Below are 6,431 nucleotides of genomic sequence, written 5' to 3'. Positions count from 1 at the left end.
GTTTTCAGGGATTCCAAGAGTTGATGGGGAGCTGTGATGTACTAGAAGAGCCAGGCTGAAAGAGGCTCTGCTCTGCTGGGTGGGGTAAAGGAATGGCATTCCACCTAGGTGACACCACACACTACTCAGAGTGGACAAGTGACAATCAGCTATACTCATAACAGGCACTGAAGAAGTATCCAATAGCTATGTACATTCTGGGATTCCTAAAACAGTATGCATTGAGGAAGAATGAAGGATGGGATTGAGAATCAAGAATTATCTCAGGATATGCTCTTGAACAAGTCTGCCGAAAATTTTCATGAAAAATTGGCTTGGATATCTGGAGAAACTTCAGGGTTTCATGCTAGAAGCAAGCTAAGATACCCAGATATTTCAGGCTCTTTAGCATTTCCCCCCTCCCATACTGGAGACTGAATTTAGTCTAGCTCACAAGTACTCTACCACTTGAATCATGCCACCAGTCCCCCTTTTTACATTGGTTATTTTTCATATAGGTTCTCACTTTATTTCCCTTTGGTCTGTGCTGCTATCCTTCTACCTGTGCTTTCCTGAGTCTCAAGGACAACAGGTTTGCCACTGTGCCATGTTGTTGTGGTTTCCCTGGGATAACAGATGTCCACTCTGCTCCCAGTGGTTGCTTAAGATGGAGCCTCATACAGTTTTATGCCTTTGCAGGCCTAGAACCATGTTGAAAAACGTGGTAATGAAAGTTAAATGATTTGAGCAAGGGCATAACTCAAATGGGTACTGTCCAACAAGAGGCCCTAGGTTCAAACCCATTACCAGCTACATTATAATTCCACTTTTATATAAAATTCTTCTCAAGACAGCTTTTTAATCCTTGTTCTTTCTCAACAGGACAAGCAAGTCCTATTGCTATTACTTTCTTTTTCAAGTTTGTACTAGACTTGATTTTGGGTTGGTACAATTATTAGATGTTTGTCTTCCCCTTCTAAGTTGTATGTTCCAAGAAAAGAGCTCCTGTATCTTTTGTATTATTATTTCTCTGAGTTTGTATTATTTTAGTGAAATAAATAAATATTTTCTTAATAAATGATTGAAAAATTACTTTTAATTCTCTTATGCATTTGTTAATTTGAATTAGTACAGGTTTCCTATACTTGCCTCTAGCTGCCTTGCTTCTGTCTGCATCAGTGCTCTGCTTTAGAATGACTTCTCTCCCAGTTTTACAAATCAATTTCTACACATCATTTCTCCCAGGCTTGCTTTCATTTCTCCCACTTTAAATGTGTCATTCTCCTGCTCACCTATTATATTTTATCTATACCTCTTTCATAAGCTTAGCTTTTTTTGAATATTCTGATAACTATCATTATGCATATTTCCTCCCTTAGGATACCATACGGCATATATATATTATACACACACACATAATTATGACCTGATGGTTGATGTTACATGCATTTTTATAATTCAATCTACCCTAGTGTCATAAGGGCTTAGTAAGCCACTAATATAAATCTATGAAATAATTAACTGATATTTACTTTTTTTTTGCTTCCAATGAAAACAGTAATTTTTCTCAGGATGCACAATGGAGAAGTGTTCAGACTCTAACTATCTAAAAGAGTAATGTGACTATATACAGGACAGAATGTAAGTACGGGAGAAACATACAAAAATACTCAGATCAGCACTGTTTTCTACAGCTCAAACTGAAAATAAGCCAAATGTTCACCAACAGCATAAAAGATAAACAAATAACAAGACAAACAATATCATCCTTTACCAGAGGGAAATCAACCTGACTCTACCTGCAAGAAACAACATTAAGGAAGCAAAATGCAACAGGACATGGAAAAACAGAGCCCAAAGAAGGCATTTCTCTGTATTTACACACACACACACACACACACACACACACACACACACTCGGTCAAGTTGACATTGGTAAATTATTTAGGAATTGGTAAACAATAGTGTGCAGAAAAAAAATCAAAGTAACAGTTACTGTGTAATACAAAACAGTATCTGTGGAGGCAAGGAAGGGGCTGGTGGAAGGCACACAAAAGCTGGCAGTGGGGGCTTTTTCTAAACTCATTTTTATGATTCAGGTTGTGATTATACTCTTGTTCTCTGTAAAAATCTGTTAACTGTCATTGTGTATTTATGCACTTTTCTGTAGATTTGTTATGTGTGGTAATAATTTAAAAATAATTTTCTAATTAAGTGCTTGGTACATTTAGACAAAGGAGAAGGGAATGATATGTAACTCCACTTATAATTAATTTGCACATTGATGTATCATCATCATCATCACTACCACCATTGTTCTGGGGATTGAACTCAGAACCTTTCAAATGCTCTACTACTGAAGGACATCTCTAGCCCCTAAAATTCTCTCTCTCTCTCTCTCTCTCTCTCTCTCTCTCTCTGTGTGTGTGTGTGTGTGTGTGTGTGTGTGTGTGTGTATTACTGAGTATTGAACCTAGGGCCTTTTGCATACAAGACAAGCATTATACACCACTAAGCCAAATCCCCAGTCTATTTTATTTTTAATTGGTTAAAATAGGAACTAATTGCTTGAATTTATCTGGTAATTTTAATAGATTATAAACTTAGCCAAATGCCAGTGGTTCATATCTGTAATTCCAACTATTCAGGAGGCTGAGTTCTGAAGGACTGTAGTTCAAGCCTGCCTGTGCAGAAAAGTCTGAGACTCTAGTTCCAATTAACCAGCAAAATGTGTGACTGAAAATGGGTCTAAAGTTGTAGAGTTCCAATCATGAGCAAGAAAGCTATGCGAGAGTGTGACCTCTGAGTTAAACTCCACAACAACAAAAAAATCCATAAATTTAGTAATATGATTATTTAATATTGTGATTACTTAAAACATTCACATTTTAAATGAAATGTGAAAATGCCTAAATTATTGTCATATATTTGAAAAGAATCCAATATTGTTTTTTATTTTTAAAATCCCATATTGTAATATTTAGGTGTGTATGATTGTAAGCCTGTGTACTTGAGAGGCAAAGTCATGGAGATTAAAGAGTTCAAGGCCAGCCTGAGCTACATAATGAAACCCTGTCTCAAAACACCAAAGACTGAGGATGTAGCACAGTGGTCAGCTGTGTACAATATGCAAAGCCCTGAGGGTGATGGCCAGCACTGAACAGAAAAATTTCATACTACATGCAGGTAAATATTTATCCAAATTTTATCCTCAATAAGACATTAACAGATGTAGATAAAATAGAATCCATTACTAATTAAAGTTATTGCTCAATTGAAGTCCTTTTTATTTTATTGTCATATAAAATTTTTACAATTTGTCATGAACCAGCTGGCATAACAATTTGAATTATTGTTCAGCAAATATTTACTCCCTTTCCCACCCACTGAGGGCAAGGTGTGCTTTGTCACCTCATAAATGTTGGACTTAGTTACATGACTTGACTTTACCTACTAGAATGTCGACAGATTTGCCTTACCTACAGACATAAATGTGCTTCTGTTGTTTCACTTCTTCTCTCTTGAGCCATTAAGAGAAGAAAGTGAACCATGAAATTATTGCTTTTCAGTGTAGGCCATAAATGAACACATCTATAACAGACCTCAAAGCCACTCCCAACCTGAAGAAGAGTTTTACCCAACCAATCCCTTTCTACTCCAGCCAGCCAGTTCTGCCTGTAGGTATGTGAGCATTTCTTTAAATTGTTCTTGGCCATATCCTGGATTTTGAGGGATTTTTGTTACACAGCATCAATATAGTTATAGCTGAACAATAAAAGTGGAATATCCTCATAATTTGCATGAGAAAAATTATTTCTTCTGTCAGTTTATTTTGCATACCATGCCCAATAACAACTCTTTTTGTAATTCTTTTATTTTTATTATAAAGGTGATGTACTGAAGGATTACAGTTACATACATGAATACATTTCTTTTGGACAATATCACCCCTTCCCTGGTTATCTCCCAGATTTTCCCTTCCAGCTGCATCCACAACTTGTATAGCTCATCTTAAACAGTATCTATCTAGTGAATACCACTGCTGCATTTGTCATGAACAACTTTTTTTTTTTTTTTTTTTGCCAGTCCTGGGCCTTGGACTCAGGGCCTGAGCACTGTCCCTGGCTTCTTTTTGCTCAAGGCTAGCACTCTACCACTTGAGCCACAGCGCCACTTCTGGCCGTTTTCTATATATGTGGTGCTTGGGAATCGAACCCAGGGCTTCATGTATAGGAGTCAAGCACTCTTGCCACTAGGCCATATTCCCAGCCCCTATGAACAACTCTTGAAATATCGAATACAAACTTTGGTAACAATACTCTGATGAGTCAGTATGTGCCTGGCTAGATGTTTTATTTCATTTACTGTTCAAACAATACGTGAAGATAGACTGGATTATAAAAATGACTGAATACCTGTCAGCATTGAAAGCTACTCTTCTTCAAGTTCTGGAGACCATGAGTCTTGAAAAAATCTCATGTATTGACAAAACTGCATTCCTTCTGAAGGGACTAAGGTGAGTCAGGTTCTCTGTGTTTTCCCAGCTTCTGAAGGCCTTTTGTATTTCTTTGCTTCCAGCTCTTTCTTTTATGTATAAGACTAGCCACAGTGGCATCCTCAAATCTCTCTTCCTCTCTGAATTCCTCCAGATTCTCTTTCTGCCACATTTCCTTCTCTTGTTGGAACCCTTCTACTTTGTCTTTTAAGGATCCTTGTGATGATCACCTTTAGTGCACCTGGGTATTTCAGGGAACTCAACCCATCTTATGAGTATTAATCACACCTTCTGAGACAACTGTGGGGACACTGATTTAACCACGCAATATGCCTTCTCAGTATTTTCATGCCATTTCTTTATAATATTCATGTCAATATCTAAATTTATATTTGCTTGATTATTAGTATTTGTCTTCTCTCAACAAATTGAGAATAAAAACTATGTCTTAGTCACAATATCAGTCAGTGTTTGACACATGGTCAAGTTTCAAAATGTGTCTGTGTACTAAACTGGTGAAGGACCAAGTCAGAATTGACAAATAGCCACCTGCCAAGCTGTTAGGCTATAGATGAAAATTAATAAGAAGACTATCTTTAGAACAAGGAACATGAACATAGTAATTTGTTTTTCACCTTGTTTGCTAGTAAAAACAATCTGGAATATTCTTGATTCTGAGTATGTACATGAATTGTACAAGAAGAACATTGGAGAATTTCTTTTCTTTTTTTGCACTTTTTTTCAGTTGTGGGGCTTGAACTTGGGGCCTTGGGCACTGTCCTTGAGCCTCTCTACCACTTGAGCCACAGGGGCACTTCTTTTCTTTTTAAAAAATTAATTTATTTATTGTCAAAGTGATGTACAGAGGTGTTACAGTTTCATAGGTAAGGCAGTGAGTACATTTCTTATCAAAATCCCTCATTTTTCTCCCACCTTCCTCCCTCCTCAGTTCTCCACCCCTGATTTATACAGTTGGTTTACCGCATATTGTCTAAGTATTGCTGTTGTATTGGTTCACCTTTTACACTTTGCCTCTCCATTTTGATGTTCCTCTTCCCTTCCCTAGTTCTGATAAATGTATATACAATACTCAGGGTACTACAATCAGTTACAGTGACATCAGGGATAAAACCATGAGGAAGAAAGACAAAAGAAAAAGGCATAATTTCACATGGTATGTTGAAAATAACAACAACAGTGATAAACCACTTATTTCCATAACTTGGAGTTTATTTTGCTTAGCATCATCTGATTTGTTCATATGTACATAGCTATTGAGCTATTGTGATCATCTGCTAGGACTATCCTAGACTTGTACTACTTACTACCAGTGAGGGGAAAAATAGAGTCTATATTTCTTTGGTCTGGCTCACTTTACATAGTATGATTTTTTTCAAGTCTTTAGATTTCCTTACAAATGGGGTAATGTCATTCTTTCTGATAGAAGCTTAGAATCCCATTGTGTGTATGTACCACATTTTCTTGATCCATTCCTCTACTGAGGGACATCCATATTTTAGCGATGGTAAATTGTGCTGCCATAAACATAGGTGTTTTGGTAGCTTTAGTGTGGTCTTGCTTGTAATCCTTTGGGTAAATGCCCAAAAGTGGGGTTGCTGGGTCATAGGGGAGCTCTATATTTACCCTTTTGAAGAACCTACACACCGCTTTTCAGAATGGTTGAACAAATTTCCACTCCCACCAACAGGGTAGTAGAGTTCCCTTTTGGCCACATCCCCACCAGTATTTGTTGTTCTTAGTTTTCTTGATAATGGCCATTCTTACTGGGGTGAGGTAGAATCTCAATGTTGAAAACTGGAGAATTTTTAAAGATGAAAACAGATGGCAAAGGAACTAAAATCAGTATTATGTGAAACTTGGAATAATTTAGAGGTAGAGCTTAATCAAGATTCCTGAAGAAGAGCGTAATGCAGTGAGTCCTATCATCAGAATGCCA

Source organism: Perognathus longimembris, chromosome 12 (assembly GCF_023159225.1).
Source record: "Perognathus longimembris pacificus isolate PPM17 chromosome 12, ASM2315922v1, whole genome shotgun sequence".
NCBI lineage: Eukaryota > Metazoa > Chordata > Mammalia > Rodentia > Heteromyidae > Perognathus > Perognathus longimembris.
This window is presented reverse-complemented; position numbering follows the sequence as displayed.